The 10,317-nt window shown below is 28.1% G+C and overlaps 1 long non-coding RNA gene across 1 annotated transcript; it reads right to left on the bottom strand.

The window, feature by feature from the left end:
• Positions 1-1,939: 1,939 nt before the first annotated feature.
• LOC135930634 (uncharacterized) lies at positions 1,940-2,284 on the bottom strand. The gene is made up of 3 exons (XR_010572834.1): positions 2,242-2,284; positions 2,099-2,204; positions 1,940-1,959 (listed from the first exon to the last, which is right to left on the bottom strand). It is a non-coding gene; the product is annotated as an uncharacterized LOC135930634 (long non-coding RNA).
• Positions 2,285-10,317: the final 8,033 nt, after the last annotated feature.

Raw genomic sequence — 10,317 nt, forward strand, 5'->3', positions numbered from 1 at the left:
TTAATAAAAGTAAAATATAATTATAAAACTATTGATAAAATTAAATCAATAATTAAAAAAATATTAAAGCACAATACAAACAGTGGAATATTATATGTCGTAGATTTACAGTATATCTAATTATCAAATGACAATCAAGTAATTTTTACCAATATAGCGAATTATATATTTTACAGAAAACTATAAAATATTGATAAGGACATCAGAAAATATCTTTTAAAGACATTGTGTGATGAATAATATTAAGATTAAATTTAAATTTCATTTTTACTTAATATAAATAGATGGCGTTAAATAATTGAATGCAAATTGTTGCTATATTTAATATCAAGAGCATTGATTAGTAAAATTTGTTAAATTATTAACTGTAATATATTCTCTAACTGTCAAATATCTGAAATTGGAATTTTACCTAGTATTTTATAACTAATTTTATATAATAGAATAAAATTAACTATATGTCTACTTACTTTTTATAAATAAATTTCTTATAATTGTTTGGAATAAATTATTACCATGCTTTTATATTAATGTATATATAAGTAATCTATTATATTTTATATAAACTAATAAAAATATATTTCATATTTGTTCCAGGCTCATTTTTTTTATTAAAATTTGTAAAAATATTTTATGACTATATATAGACTAAAGTAACCCGGCCGAAGGCCGGGAAAAGCGGGCCGAAGGCCCGCCCCAAACGGGGTCTGGGGGCGAAGCCCCCAGTAATTTTTTAATTCCCCCCCCCCTTATGAAAATCCTGGCTATGCCTATGATTCAGAGACATAGATTGCTACAATATCCCTGAAACAAAAATCACCAAAATTATATCCATACAAAATATTCCATACTTATATCTATTACACCCTCAAATATTCAACCAAATAAGGTCAACTGCCTATATATAATTGCCAAAGAACTTATCACACAGATTCCTTTGACTCAGTCAAGAAAATACTTCTTTCAATCATAGTTTTAAGTTAATTTATATTTGATTAATATTATTATAAAAAATAAATTTATTTTTAAACATTCCTCAACCATTTAACCCTCAATTATTTAATAGAAAAGCTAATTTATTTTATACATATTAATTGCAAATAAATCATTTAATTTTTTTATATATATTTGTTATTTTTTCTAAGAAAATTAGTTTTTATTGTTTTATCAAATTCACTTGATGTTTCAATAAAAATCTTACTATCCACTTATTGTTCATTTATGGAATCCTTATTATTAAATATAATATTTTATGATTCATATCTTATTAATAAATAAAAATGATGCACCAATATTTATTGTAGTTGCTGGTACTTTTAATTTTAGGTAATAGTTATTTATACCTTAAAATAATAATCAAAATTTATATAAAAAAAGAGATCTGTATAAATATAATTAAATAAAATCTACAAATTTTGAAGAAAAATCAGTGTTGTTAATTTTTTTCTTACTTTTTAACTTATTTTTATTTTGTATTATTAATTTTTTTATAAAGGGATAAACCAAAGATATACTCTAAAAGTAGATATAAAGATCGATAAATTATGTTAAGAAAATAAGATTTTATAAAAAAATATCCTTTCAATTAAAAATTATTTTGGATTATATGTCCTAGATAAAATAAGTTTTTGATCCATCTTAAAAGATGGATAAAGAGCTCACCTTACTTAATTTTTAAATTACTATTATGTAATAATCATTTATCATTTTTTGTTTTAATTATAAATGACAAATGAAAACATCTTTTATTTTTTTTTCAATAAAAACATAATGCAATAATAACATTTTTGCATGAGTATAAATAATAGTATAAATCATTTAAATAAGGTTTATACAATAAATATATAAAAATGTAAATGTGTACACTTTAAAAAACAAAATGTATTTTTAACAATGTGATGATTCACATTCATATTATCTTTGATTATAAATATTCATCCTTTTTGATTTGATCATCACCTATAAAAAATAAAATATAATTACATTAGTATAGATAATATATAATATCATAATTTTTATAATATGTTTTATATCAGGCCTGTTCTTTATACAATATAATTTTTAAAATATAAAAGAAGATATAAATATTAATTATGACTTATTGATTATTAAATTGTATTGCTTTTGTAAGATTTTGCCTCATACCAGTTCTCAATTCCTGGTTTCTCAAGTCAGCAATATGAAAAAATCTAATATTTAAATATCTTTAAAAAAAATAGTATTAAAACTAATAATGATTACCTTTGAACAATTAATTTTACAAGAATTTGAAAATGGCTGTAACCAATCTCATGTTCATTAATACAGTAAGATCAATAAAAATATTTGAACCAATTATTTTGGAAAAAACAAACACTTCCATTATTTTAATAATATTTTTATGTTTAATATCATTTTGATAAGTTCTAAATGAACTTTCACAAATTCGGCATAATATTGACATACTAAATGAAGGAATCCTAACCCCCCATTATTTTTAAAATTTATGAGCATATTATTTATATTATTATCAATATATGAATCACTGACCATTGCATTAATGCAAACATCACAACATCCCTTTTTTTCTTTAATAAGTTGTCGTACTATATATCCCGAAATATAATGATAATTTCGGGTTATGGGGATTTGTTTGGCTAAAATAATAAGATAATGTGGTGGATATTATTGGATTTGAAATAGTTTTGATAGAATTACATTCATCATCATGTTATTTTGAAAATTTGAACATATTAAATGTGTATTGTCTAAGGAAATGCAATTTCCTGTAATTGTTGCATCCAATTTTGCCATTAATGAAATGCGAAGCAGATCGATCCTGTAATTGTTGCATCCAATTTTGCCATTAATGAAATGCGAAGCAGATCGAACCTGATATGCTGATGGATTATCATTAAATCCACTCTTGCTACGAATACTATAAAAATATAATTCTAATTGGTCTTGAGAGGTTTTGTACATTAAAAAGAACCTTAAAAATTGTTATATTATAGTTATATGAATAACTCTTGTTATAAATTAAATATAATACTTCATTTTTGGGGTTTCCCCAATTAATAACTCCTTCCCTGGTGTTGTTAAAAAGTCGAGTTCATCCAACTCTGACCCAGAGTCTCGAGTCGTTAGTCGAATATGTCGACTAACTCAAATTCAAGTTAACTCGAGTTATGAACTCAAGTCGTAAACTCAAGTTCATAAAATATTCGTCCTCTAGTACTTGAGTCGATTAGAGGACGAGGATTATTTATTATTAATTAAGATATTTTTTGTATTTTACATTTTTTTACTCTAGACTTTCATGAGTCGTGAATACAAATTATATAGTTGAGTCGACTAGAGGACGAATAGTTCTATGAACTTGAGTCGTCAATTTGAGTCGACTAGAGTGCTAATATTTCAAATTAGTTATTATTATCTAAGATATTTGTTCTGTCATTTACATTTTTTTACTTTAGACATCCAATTTGAGTCGTGAATACAAATTATATTTTTGAGGACGAATAGTTCAATGAACTTGAGTCGTCAATTTGAGTCGACTAGAGTGCTAATATTTCATATTAGTTATTATTATTTAAGATATTTGTTCTGTTATTTACATTTTTTTACTTTAGACATCCAATTTGAGTCGTGAATACAAATTATATTGTTGAGTCGATTAGAGGACGAATAGTTCTATGAACTTGAGTCGACTTAAGGACGGAGATTTTAAATTAGTTATTATTAATTTATAAAACATTTTTCTTTAACTTTAGACTTCCAACTTGAGTCGTTATACGAGTTATATACTTAAGTCAACTGGAAAACGAATAGTTGTGTCGTTTTTTCGACTCAGACTCAAACGGGTCATTTTTTACGACTTCAACCCAAAGGTATGGTCGTTTTATTGGATCCGATCCAAAATATGGGTCGTTTTTTAAAGGAAGATCTAAGGTTTATGTTCTTTTTTTCACCTCATCCATTATCCTGATCATTTTTTTCGACCAAGACTAGGGTTGACTCCAATATATATAATAATAAAATTTAGTAGATATTCAAATTATAAGAGGGTAGCTTCTTTTAATTATAATGCTCTGACTTACTATTATTAATGCACTGGCATTTGTCATCGTTATATTTTTAAGTGATTATGTACCATAAAAAAAAGTGACAATTGTCATAATCGTTATTTTTGAATTTTGGCAAATGGGTAAAAATATGTTAAATTAAAATTTCAGTTAAGGTGTATCATAAAAAAATGACAATTGTCAAAATTATTTTTGAATTTTTTTAAAGCAAATGGGTTGATTATATGCTATTTATATACATCTAGTCATTATAAAAGAATTTCGGTGAATAAAATTATATTTATTTTATTTAGAAAGTATATTTGATGTTTATTTACAGATTATTAATATATTAGTAATTGTTATTTTTCTAGTCATTAATCCTAATATATAAATTTACAAAATTTTTGATGTTCAATATTTATTTAAGGAGAAATTTTTGAATTATTTTTATAAAAATTAACCCCCCCCCCACCCCCACTCCCAAGCAAATTCCTGGCTAAGCTCCTGGTGTCTACTAATATGATCAAAAATGGCATGATAAATATGAATATTTTGAATGTTAAGACCCACCAAAAGTATTTTAAATTATTCTAATGAATATTCAAATAAATGCTATACATTTATATAAATTTAGTCACAAGTAAAATTAGATTCTATTTATAAATAACAAAAACTTTTTTTTAAAAAAAGTTCCAGGCCTGGACGAATATTGTAAATCGCCATTATTATATATAAAAAATAAATAGATATATTTAAAAATTGGATATCATAGAATAATATATCACATAAAGATCCGTAAAATGCTGAATTGGTATATTTTAATATTTTTTAAAACCCAAAACAAAAAAAATTTATACACCCAGGCCGAAAATCTTTTTTTATAGAAATCCGGACCGAAAAATATTTTATCAGAAAAATCCGGGCCGAGCTTGAAAATATAAAACCCGGACCAGGCCGACATTTTTTTACGAAAAATGTCCAAATAATATTAACACCAAATTTGGTCGATCGAATATTTAGTAATTGGTCGGTTTTAAGCTCGGCATTCGGTCAAATCATAATATTTTCAAAATATTTTTTAGGATAATGTTTAACACCTAAATATACATGTATAAACCAAAAATGAAGAGATTTTGATCAATACGCCAGCAATATGTTCCTTACAAACTTTCTACTATTTTTCGATTCTAAACCTACTCATTAATTAAATGTCAAAAAAACCTCTATTTTTAAAAAAAATTTAGGTTTTTCACATGTATTTACACCCAAATACAAAAAAAGCACTATTTAATATTTATTCTGGTTTCCTAAGAATATATTTTCATATTTATGTATTTAACGCCCTCTTATGGATATAAATTTGTTAAATTTTGTAATTGAAAAATAAAATTTAAGTTGTAATAAGCTAGTAAATATATTTTTTTTCCAATAATATTAAGTAAAAATAGAATTTTAAATTATATGATATTATGTAAAATAAAAAAAATATTTTGAAAAATAATTTTTAAAAGATATTATATCATCAAATTATGATTAATTGCTTTTTAGCAAGGCAGTTTAGCAAGACTAAAGAACTCAAAAGTAATTTTTTCGCAACCTGAGCCCGAATTTAAAAAAATTTTTTGTCCGAGCCCGAGCACACATTTTTTAGTCCAACCCGACCCGAGCCCGACCTGAATAAAATTTTGCAATTTAAGTTTTAATATTATAATAACCAAAAAAAAAATTATGTGTATTTATTCAGTTCAGCCACCTTAAATAAAAGTTTATTTGACTGTCATAATCTATTCAAGATATATATTAAGTTGCATTTTATTAAATTTGTGAAAAATATTATAAAACGATTAATATACAAGCGAATTTAAAAATTATAACGATTATATAATACAATAAGCATCATTTATGCGAATATAGAAATGATATAAAAGTTAATAAATATATAAAAAATATAATGAACATATTATATTATATTGACCTCATCAATATCATTATCAAAATTATCACAAAGTGAATAATTATGATATATAAATAAAGAGGGGTCTAGTTTATCTGGCTTTAAACGAGTCCTTCTCTCCTCAAAGGCCCTACCAGCAGCTGAAAACGCCCTTTCACTGCTAGCCGCCTAAAATAATTTAATAAGATCATATTTTATGTATAAATATCTAACCTGTTATTGAATTATATACAGAAATAAATTTGCATATAATACAAATGACATAATTAAGTTTTTCTTTATTTTCATCATATATAAATGAAAATTTCTTCCATACATCGGATTTTCCATTAAGATTCTCCCTTACTTCATATTCTTTTGTCTTAATCTTTTCACCAATTCTTTTTAATTTTGCATCCATTGAGATAATTTTTTTGATATGGCTGTGTCTAAAATCTAAAAAAAATATTTAAAATGACTTTAATCAATTAGATTGAAATAAACAGAGTTGGGCAGTACTGCTAATACTTGTATCTAAGAATGATACAAGATCCCTTTATATCTTACTCATTTTGACATTTTTAATAAGATACTAATATCTGTATCTAAGATCCTTAATTCTGAAAAGAATCTTGTATCTTTTTCATTTTCTTGACAAAAGATACAGATACAGATTCTTTTTAATATTCATGTTTTAAATTTTACATATCACAGTATACATCTTATTTTCTTTGAGAATCTTGTATTAATTTCCTAATTTTTTTCTGCCATATTTTAAAATATTGACAACCAAAATTAGCTGGAAAATTTACAACTCATATTAAGGTAGATAGATAAAAAAATAATAATACCAAAACGAAATAAGTAAAGATTATTGACAAAAAAAACACAAAAAGGAAACAAGAGGTTCAAATATTAATTATATCAGAAAAATTACTAAGACTAAATTCTACTATAAGGCTAAACTCAGAATGCAAACTATCAAATTAAATGCTAGGCAAACTAATTTTCGGATCTATATCTTTATTAAATAAAACTATATCAAATTACAAGGGTCAAAAATTAAAGGCGCAAAATATTATCATAATTTAAAAAGGTTTTATTACCATAAAAAAAGGTTATCAAAAATTTAAAAGTCACAAAAAATATAAAAATCGAAAAGTCATAAAAATTAAAAAAAGTGTTTCTTTGTTCAAAAAAAATATAAACAAAAATCTTTGCCAGAAATGACTGACATTTCATTAATTAAAAACTAATATAAATTTATATTTATAAAACTGGATTTACATTTCTACTAAAATAAGTATCATTTATGACATGCCACCCCTTTATGGGCTGTGGCACGCCAAATAACAAAAAAAAAATATAAATTTAAAAGGTGTCTGGGTGCAGCGGACCTTTTGTGGAGCCTTCAGGAGAGTAACTGATTCTCCCACAAGTCCATGTCATCTATACGTGTAGCTTCCGCAGAAAAAGCTGACGTCGTCGGCGTAGGTCCTTGAATGTTATCGACCGTTCGCTGGAGAATGTTGTCAATGGAGGGGGGGGGGTTTGACGTGCTGCTGGAACTTCCGCTGGAGGTACCATTCAGGGCACCCCTGTTGGCTGACGGCGCTTGTCGTATGGGAGCGCATGGAGCTGTTCCCCGCGTGGAGTCCTCCCCTCTCCTTCGATATTGCCTGGTTGATTGCCCAATGGTGTTGTCATTGATAGGGGCTAGAGGGGATCGCCCGTCTCTTCCTAAGCTTGGGCACTGGCTTCGAATATGGTCACTGCTTCGACAATGGAAACATTTCTTGATACGGGGACCTCCAGACATCATCGAATTATCTAGTACCATCGTGGCTGGTATCGTCATACCGGTATTCTTGGGGATCAAGGTAATTTGAATGTAGCAGGACCCTAGATCGACTAATCGACTGGTAGTCTCCATGGGTCTTATCGTCTGGAATATGTGGAGATCAGCTGCAACGGGAGATTTATTTTAAATTTTCTTTGAAAAATTTTAATTTTTAATATAAAATTAATTCGCTTTAACTTATTTTTTAAAAAAAAATTTTTATTTTTAATATAAAATTAATTTAAAAAATTTTAAATTTTTAATATAAATTAATTTACTCTTTTTTTTTTGTAAAAATATTTTATTTTAAAACAAAATTTAATGAGGATATACCAAAATAAAGGCATATATATAGTGTGTACATTGTTGCCCATAAACAAAAATAATTAATAACCAAAAACAAAACGACAATTTCAAAATAATTTATTCTCACTCCTACTTATAGGATGTAAACTAGATGAGGCACACACATGTTTATTCATAAACTTTTCTTATTATTTTTTTTTTTAAAACCAAACTGTCACTTACCCTGGCAACTGGCCAGACAAAACAAATTTTCTTTTAAACAAAAATATTCACCAACCTTACCAATATCATAAACAAATTTTCTTTTAAAACAAAAACATCCACCAACCTTACCAATATCATAAAAATCTTCTTATTCTTTAAAACAGTCATCTGACTGTAAAAACAGATAATAGACGACACACCATTTCTTTTCTATAACATTTAAAAAAAACTATTTATCCCAATCTCATATGATCGTGGTGACGAACCACGGTCACCCCTGTTATTAACAAAATTTCACTTAATTTCGAACCCCGGTTCAATATGACCCGACCCTTTTCCCATTTGGTTGCCCGACTGTCGAACAATCGGGCCCAAACCTTTTGTCCCACGGCAAACCGTACCCCTAATTTTACTTCCATTGAGGTAATAGTCTTCTTCTTTGGTTTTAAGAAATCCAAAGGACCCCGTGTTCGCCTACCTAAAAATAACTCGACAGGCGTAACTCCCTCTCGATTACGAGAATTGAGGTAATAGAATTGAGACATGTAAGCCTCCTCTTTATGTGCTCCAGCCTTTTTGATCCAATTTTTAACAATGGCTACCATCCTCTCAGCTTGTCCATTCGAGCTGGGATGATATGGTGGAGCTAGAATGTGTTTTGTCTGTGACTCAACACAAAACTGTTTAAAATCTTCGCTGACAAAGGGGGGACCCCCGTCAGACACTATCTTGTCCGGAAAACCGAACCGAGCATATAATTCTCTTAATTTTTTCACAACAATTTTTGTGGTGTATCCATGTACTAATGCATATTCTATCCATTTAGAATACGAGTCAACCACTAAAAAATATGTCCTTTTATCAAGATCAAAGAAATCGATGTGGATACGTTCCCAAGGTTTCTTTGATTTAGGCCAAACCTGCCCTACCTCTTTACGGGGCATAGGAGCACAGGCATTACAAGGAACGCATTTCCTGGTAATCCGTTCAATATCTTTGCCCATACCAGGCCACCATACATATTCTCGAGCCCAAGACTTCATCTTGTCTCGACCTTGATGACCAGCGTGCAATAATTTCATAATTTTACTCCGTAATTTATAAGGAATTACGGCCCTGTTTCCCCTCATAATACAATCATCAACAATTGATAATTCTTTCTGTATTTTTTTATATGCATCATATTTGTTTTTCCAAGGTTTCTCTCCTGTTAGACTTAATTTTATCTGACCTAGCACTTTGTCATTCACAGTATTGGCTTTCAAATCCTCCCAATTGGTAGGACCCCCTTTTAAAATATAAGACAAAGAACGCACTAAGGCCTTCTCTCTATCACTTATACTAATATTTATTTCCGGGTCTGCACAGTCAAAACCTAACCTGGACAAAATATCTGGCAAATGATTCTCTTTGCCCCGACGATATCTAACTTCCACGTTAAAACTTCCCACTAATAACAACCAACGTTGTAACCGGGGAGATAGCATTAATTCCCTATTATCCTTTCGGAATAGGTGGATTAATGGCTTGTGGTCAGTAAAAATTTCAAATTTTTTACCAATCAAATATTCACGGCATTTCGTCAAACCGAAAATCACGGCCAAGGCCTCCTGTTCAATCACCGAATATCTCGTTTCAACATCCCTAAAAACTCGGGAAAAAAAAAGGATGGGTCTTTCCACACCATCAATTACATGTAATAGGGCTCCTCCAACACCCTTGTTGGAGGCATCAACCGCTAAAATAATTTCTAAATCATTGTTGAAACAGACTAAAATTGGCTCTTCCCCAATTTTGCCCTTTAAAATTTCAAATGCTTCTTGTTGCTCTACTTTCCAATCGAAATGAACACCCTTTTTTAATAAATCATATAACGGGGCAGCTACCTTCGCAAAATCCTCTATAAAACGATTATAGTAATTTACCATACCCAAAAAGGACTGCACTTCAGCCTTATTATTGGGCTGCTTCAAATTTAATATATTTTT

Source organism: Gordionus sp. m RMFG-2023, unplaced genomic scaffold (genome assembly GCF_954871325.1).
Source record: "Gordionus sp. m RMFG-2023 unplaced genomic scaffold, tfGorSpeb1-WG-v2 contig_157, whole genome shotgun sequence".
Lineage (NCBI taxonomy): Eukaryota > Metazoa > Nematomorpha > Gordioida > Chordodea > Parachordodidae > Gordionus > Gordionus sp. m RMFG-2023.